This window comes from Cynocephalus volans, chromosome X (assembly GCF_027409185.1).
Source record: "Cynocephalus volans isolate mCynVol1 chromosome X, mCynVol1.pri, whole genome shotgun sequence".
Lineage (NCBI taxonomy): Eukaryota > Metazoa > Chordata > Mammalia > Dermoptera > Cynocephalidae > Cynocephalus > Cynocephalus volans.
Genome location: NC_084478.1, coordinates 133,802,153 through 133,808,591, shown reverse-complemented (window position 1 = coordinate 133,808,591; position 6,439 = coordinate 133,802,153). Strand labels below are relative to the sequence as shown.

Sequence of the window (6,439 nt, the reverse complement as noted above, 5' to 3'; positions counted from 1 at the left end):
GCGTTGGGTAGGAGAATGATGAGGGCTACGATGGGTATTCCCATTATCGTGGGGGTGGTAAAAGAGGTAAATAGATTTTCATTCATTTTTTTTTCTCATAGATTTGTGTGTTTTGGTATTTTGATAATTTTTTTCTGTGGGGTTAGAGGGGTAGGTGAATTTTGAGGGTTTTAGTTGAAGTGTAATGAAGAGTGTTAGGATTATAAATATAATGGTGGTGAATCATGTTGAGGTATCTAATTGTGGCATCTCATTGTGGGAAGGCCAATGCTTCCATTCTTTAACTTAAAAGGTTAATGCTATTTAGCTTCACGATGTGCTTATAGTGTTAAGGTTGATCAATCTTCAAAGTGTTTGAGTGGGACGAGTTCAAGTACGATGGGCATGAAGCTGTGGTTTGAGCTGCAGATTTCTGAGCACTACCCGTAGAATAAGTCCGGTCACATTGCTGTTAGGGTTGTTTGACTTAAACGTCCCGGGATCGCGTCCGTTTTTAGGCGTCCTTTTTTAGGCCTAGCGAGGGTACGGTTCATGAGTGCAGCACATCTTCGTGTGAGATTAGCATGCGGATTGGGGTTTCCATTGGGAATACTGTTCAGTTGTCTACTTCTAGGAGTCAGAGTTCCCCTGGTTTTAGGTTGGGGGTGGGAGTTATATATGAGTAGAAGTTTAGGTTTGCATAATCTGTATATTGTAACTTCAGTATCACTGGTGGCACATGGCTTTGACAGTTAAGAGGGGGTGATTGATCTCATCTGTTATATAGAGGATCCATAGTGATGGAAGGGCAATTGATAACAGTGGGTAAAATAGTTCATATGGTTTCCACCATTTGGGCATTTATAGTGCTTGTGTGCATGAGTTTTGTGGTTAATATTAGGGAAATAATGTAAAGGACTTAGGAGCTGATTAGGAACACGATTATGAAGGTGTGGTTGTGGAAATATAATAGTTCTTCCATGATGGGGGAGGTGGCGTCTTGAAGTCCTAGTTGTAGCGGGTGTGCCATAGAGATATAAAGGATTTGGGCCTATAAGTTGACTCTGACGAAGTCATGTAATGTTTTTACTAATATCTCACTTGTGGGGAAGTCATAGAGGTTATGGGATTGGCTTGAAACCATTCTTGGGAGGTTCGATTCCTTCCTTTCTCGTTGGGTCTTTACATATACTGGTTCCTCAAATGTGTGGTAAGCAGGGGGGCAGCCGTGTAGTCACCCTAGATTTGTGGTGAGAAGTTCTACCGTTGAAACTTATCGTTTTGAGGTGAAGGCTTCTCATGTCATGAAGATCATTAGTATAACTGCCGTTAAGGAGATAAATGATCCTATGGATGATACTGTATTTCACATGGTGTATGCATCCGGGTAGTCGGAATGTCATCGTGGTATTCCTGATAGGCCTAGGAAGTGTTGTGGAAAGAATGTCAGGTTTACACCTATGAATATGACCGTGAAGTGAATTTTAGCTCAGGTAGTGTTAAGGGTGTAGCCTGAAAGTAGAGGGAATCAGTGGACGAAGCCTCCTATGATAGCAAATATTGCTCCTATAGATAATACATAGTGGAAATGTGCTAGTACATAGCATGTGTCGTGTAATACGATGTCTAGTGATGAGTTGGCCAGTACAATTCCTGTCAGACCTCCAATTGTAAATAGGAAAATGAAGCCCAGAGCTCATAGTATAGCAGGAGATCACTTGATATTTCCTCCGTGCAGTGTGGCTAGTCAGCTGAATACTTTTACGCTTGTGGGAATTGCGATGATTATTGTGGCTGATGTGAAGTACGCTCGAGTGTCTACGTCTATTCCTGCTGTAAATATGTGGTGGGCTCAGACGATAAAGCCTAGAAAACCAATGGATATTATAGCCCAAACCATTCCTATATACCTGAAAGGTTCTTTTTTACCTGAATAATAGGTTACGATATGTGAGACTATTCCGAAGCCGGGGAGAATGAGGATGTAGACTTCGGGATGTCCGAAGAATCAGAATAGGTGTTGGTCTAGGATGGGGTCTCCTCCTCCCGTAGGGTCGAAGAATGTGGTGTTTAAGTTTCGATCAGTCAGTAGCGTGGTGATGTCGGCGGCTAGGACGGGGAGGGAGAGAAGCAGGAGGATGGCTGTGATTAGTACTGATCGCACAAACAGAGGGGTCTGGTACTGGGATATTGCCGGTGGTTTTATATTAATAATGGTAGTGATGAAGTTAATTGTCCCTAGGATGGAGGAGATGCCTGCCAGGTGTAGGGAAAAAATTGTAAGGTCCACGGAAGCTCCAGCGTGGGCCACATTTCCGGCTAGGGGTGGGTAGACGGTCCAGCCTGTTCCAGTGCCGGCCTCCACTATTGAGGAGGCGAGTAAGAGGAGGAACGATGCGGGCTGGAGTCAGGAGCTTATGTTGTTTATCTGAGGGGACGCTATATCGGGGACCCCAATCATGAGGGGAACTAGTCAGTTGCCGAAGCCACCTCTTCTATGTATGAGGGGAGGAAGATTTTGAAGATTAAGTTTTCATATTAAATAGTATGAAATCACTAGACATTGTCTAAAAGTTAAAAATCAAAAAATTTGATAAAAGGTGTTTTAAAAATATAAAGATAATAACAGAAGAAATAACTATGGGGAGCAGGAATCGGGGGTGGTGAGGGTAGGTAGGAGGAGTGCTTCTTTTATATATATGCCTTGTAGTACAAGTTGACTTTTTAAACTGTGAGTACACATTGCTTTGATAAAAATTTTAAATCAAATGTAAAAATAATATCTTCCTGGCACTATTTTAAATTTTGCCTTGGATACAGTACCTCAATAATTGACAAGTCAAAGCGTGATTAGAAGAGATGAAATTTTTATTGAAACCTAATTGATTATACATATTCATGAGGCACAGAGTTGAATGTCAATACTTGCGTACAATACATGATGATCAAATCAGGATAAGCAGCATATTCATCATTACAAAACATAATCATTTGTTTGTGTTGGGGACATTTGATCTCCTCTAGCCATTTCATAACATGCAGTAAGTTACTATTAATTATAGCTGCCTAGCTTGACTGTATATCAATTTAACTTATTTTTCCTAAGTAGATGTTTTATGTCCATTAACCAATTTTTCAAAATTTAATACACCTAGATTGAATTCTGATCCAGTGATCTACCCTCAACATTTATGCTTATTCAAATCCATCCAACACTAGATCTTCAATCTCACTAGGTTCTGGAGTTAGTCAGACATGATTTCAAATTCTGTATTATGAGAAATCCAAATGTTCTTTTCCCAAGAACAGAGGAGACATACATTATGACTACTGTTTTTAAGAAGGTAGGCCAAGGCCAACTGAGTTTCATTAAGGGGAAATAAGTAACATATGGTGGTTTCATGATTAAAGACTCTTAATTTGGAAATCCTGCTTGCTTGCTTGCTTGCTTGTCTGTTTTTTCATATATGTGTGTCTCTATAGATAAATGAGGGAGAAATCTTTGTATTCTATAAAAGGCAAAGTAAGTTATAATTAGATTTTTCCATGGATACAATATTTCCTCCCTGGAGGAAAGTAATAAAGAGGGTAGAACACATTCCCTAGCTATAATTATCATCTAGAACTTTCCACAGAGGTTTGGCCCTAGGTTGCAAATAAAACTGCTCTTTCATCCTCAATCATCAAGTGAGTAATTCCAGGACCATTGGGACAATTGAAGATTCACACCTTCAGACAGAAGAGAAGAATAAGTATGCTGATACCAGGATATTTGAGGGCATTACATTTGATAGAGAATAAATAGTATGTAAAACTCTTAAATGAATGTTTTATATTAAAATGAGATATTTAGACATGTATCTTTAAGATTCCCTGATATAATTGATTTTGATTAGTTAACTTTAGTCCTGATCATATCAGATAAGAGGGCCTTTACTGTATTGTTTACTTCTCAATTTGCCATTGCAGTTGCCTCACTCCATCTTATGAGAACACACACATGCATGTACACTCACATACATGCATAGTCAATTCCTCACCTAGACTTTAACATGCTGTTTCCATATTTGGGAGTAACCTGTTCTGCCTATTGTACTATCAACTTCCTCCTAGACTCTGCAGCTAAATCTGTGCTGCCTCAACCCAGTTAGGCCAGTCTAGTTGCAGATTTAGTCTCTCCAAGTCTGCCCCTTCTTAAAATATGACTAGCTCTGACCCCTGGAGTATCACAGAATATGTCTTTCAGCCCTCCAAGTTCTTGAAGCTCTTATCCACAATTTTTTCAACTCTTTTTCATGTGCAGATTCACTACAGAAAAGCTGCATTTAACTTGGCTTTTTCTCCAGGACTGTAAGTAATTACTGTATTCATTTTAGCCAAATGCCATTATAGCAAAAGTACTCTAACTCAAGTTATCATGGGGTGTGTACTTCTATTGCAGTGATTTTCAGACTTCAGTGCATAAAAATCTCCATAGGGATAGCTAAAATGTATATTCCCAAGCCTCATCTCCCCTACCCACATCAGTTGGTCTAGAATGGAGACCAGGAATCTGCATTTTAAATAAGTACTAAGGTGATTCTAATGTTAGGGGTGCTGTGGACCACACTTTGAAATACCATGCTTATTACCTTGTCAATAAAGCTCATATGGATCCACTCAAGTAACCGGAACACAAGTTCTCCTTTCAGTGCATTGAAAAATATGTATTTGGAAACATGCTTTTTCTCCTCTGAAGGTACTAAATGCAAAGAGAAGGAAATCAAGGGCTAAATTACTGGCACTATCCTTTTAAAGAGCATTATTATTCAGAAAATGAAACGTTTGCTTGCTTCCTTCACTAAGAAAAAGTTGTGCTTGCTCTGGGAGTAAAAGGTGTTATGATTGCAAAGTTTTTGTTCACCAGACAAATTCTAGTCCTTTCATACGGCTTTTGACAATGCTCACTGTTAGCTGTTTGCACAGCACCTCGAATTCTTGAGAAGGTGATTTCAGTGTGGGCTAATGCCAGTGCTATTTAGAGAACATACGAACAGAATCAAAACTCAGAGCTGCTCGAGTGGACAGAACAGTGCCCTCCCCAGCAGTAGGACCTGCACTTGCTGGAGCCACTGAGTCACCCTAGAGCATAGACTACCCACATCTCTTAAGGATGTGGGAAGTGAATTACTTCTCAGCCTCAAAGACAAGAATCTAGTTCAAAAACCCCTTGGGGTACCCTCCCTACTCCCAGTTCCAGGCTTCCATAATACCTTAGGCAATGGCAAAAATACGAGGATTCAGTTTCAGCTCTGACACTTTACTGAGACCTTTAGCAAATCATTTCACTGTTATGAGCTTATAGAATTAGGATATCAATATTTACCTCACAAGATGGTTGTGAACACTGAATTTAGTTTATGAAAATATGCAGCATGGTACCTGTCAGTAAACCATTGCAACATTCACTTCTTCATTCCTACCTCATAGTTTGGTCTGGAGTCATTGCCATATCAATCAATCCCTCAATAGCAGTGAGAGTCTCTCCAGCCACCATTTAGCTCAGGGCAGCACACTTTTCCAATGGGGACTGTATGCCATTTAATATGGTTGACTTTATGAGCTAGCAGTTATCTTAAGAAGATTTGGGGTACAGTTGTCAATTACCAGTATGATAGAGTAGCAAGCAGGTTATGGGTTTTAATGCTAATTGAGGATGCTTTTTTCTTTAAAATCCCATTAGAATCTATCTATCTTCATACCATTTTAATGAAGTTTTAAAAGTAGATACAGCAAAATCTGGATTTACCTAACAGATTAATTAAGGCAAGGGTTCTCAAAGGTACAAGAGAAGCTATGCAATTTTCTGAAAACTTGATGAATGCTGTGAACTTTCTCTCTTTATTTCAGAGGAAAATATACATACCAAATTTTTCATTAAATTTATAGAGGTTCACAGACCCCCCATCCCCTCAGACCATCAATGAAATCCAGGGTAAGAAGCCCTGATCATCATTCACTTACCACTTTCTCTCTAGTAAACTAGGAATCTGAGGCCAAGCCTGAGTCCCTCCTGATCCTAAGAATCATATGGAACCTTCTTCTCTATGAAGGCTGTTAAAACTCCATGGAAGATTTGTGTGGGCTCCTTTAACAAACACTTGGGTTCTCAAAAGAACTACATACAGCATATGTCTAGGCAATGATAGGGTTGCCATGGTGAAACTATTTGGAACTCAATTTTATAGGAGTTTAGTGAATATGTTTTCCAACTTCCATAAATCAGCAGAGACAGAAAGCAGGTTGAAGAGAATAGTCCAAGGAAGACTAAGTTTTCTCCAAGTGCCTCATTCAATTTTAGGAACCATGTTACCCACACTGCTCAAGTCATATTGAAACTATGCTGGGATATGCTTCTGCTCCACTGTCAGGCACTGCCTCCCACCCTCCTGATTCTGCTTTTTTCTAATGGGGATTTCAG

The 6,439-nt window shown here is 39.7% G+C and overlaps 1 pseudogene; it reads right to left on the bottom strand.

Moving 5' to 3' along the window:
* Window positions 1-1,831: 1,831 nt before the first annotated feature.
* Window positions 1,832-5,515, bottom strand: LOC134368418 (cytochrome c oxidase subunit 1-like; annotated as a pseudogene).
* Between the last annotated feature and the right edge of the window lie 924 nt (window positions 5,516-6,439).